We start from the raw sequence: 793 nt of genomic DNA, 5'->3' as shown, positions 1-793 counted from the left end.
TATTGGATTCATTTATTGCTGGGTTGTCTCTAGCAAAGAACACGGACAGATGAGATTTGGAAGTTCAAAGACCTTATGTCTTGTATTTCCAAAGAACATTTTCAATCATTTTTTCATGATCTTATCTAGTTTTTTTTTCCAAAGTTATGCATAGTTTTGGGAACACAGTATTGAAGAGTCCTTTATACAATCGCCAATACGCCAATACGCCAAGTCAAGATGATCACGAAATACTTTTCATGTTTTATTCACACTTCACGTAGGTACATATGTATATCTTATATTACTTTATTCTGACTTTCTTGAAAACACCTTTTTTGAAAGTTTTCTTTCCCACGACTCATAAATCATGGTTCATGTGATAAAAATGCCAAGATACCGAAACCTTTATTGATCACCTTTATGAATGAACAAGTGTCAACAGCGCGACTTACCGGCTAATACTAGTGCACGCATGGCTCCAAATTCGATGCGTTTGCTCCAAAAACCGAAAGCTGATTTGAATTTCAAATCTTCAAGGTTAATTGTATTCGGAACTAGAAGCTTCTTGCCTTGCTCATCCACACTCACACAAGCACGCTCAACAGATCTCAAATCAAGAAGATCAACAGCTCGCGATCACTTTCGGTCGATAGGAAAGACCATCTCTGTCCGGGAGCAGATCGATACTGACCTTGTGACAATCGTATGGAAGCGGGAAGTGTCTTCCGCCTCATTCATAAGTAGGTACCTACCTAATCTTCGCTATTTTGTTGCAGGTGATAGTTCTGGCTAATTCTGAGAACCGGCTTCG

General features: G+C 39.0%; 1 protein-coding gene across 1 annotated transcript in view; it reads right to left on the bottom strand.

Moving 5' to 3' along the window:
* The window catches only part of LOC129751311 (teneurin-a), a 282,980-nt gene that overhangs the window by 199,332 nt on the left and 82,855 nt on the right, over positions 1-793 (bottom strand). The gene's annotated exons all lie outside the window — the stretch shown is intronic.

This window comes from Uranotaenia lowii, chromosome 1, assembly GCF_029784155.1.
Source record: "Uranotaenia lowii strain MFRU-FL chromosome 1, ASM2978415v1, whole genome shotgun sequence".
Taxonomy (NCBI): Eukaryota; Metazoa; Arthropoda; class Insecta; order Diptera; family Culicidae; genus Uranotaenia; species Uranotaenia lowii.
This window is presented reverse-complemented; position numbering and strand designations above follow the sequence as displayed.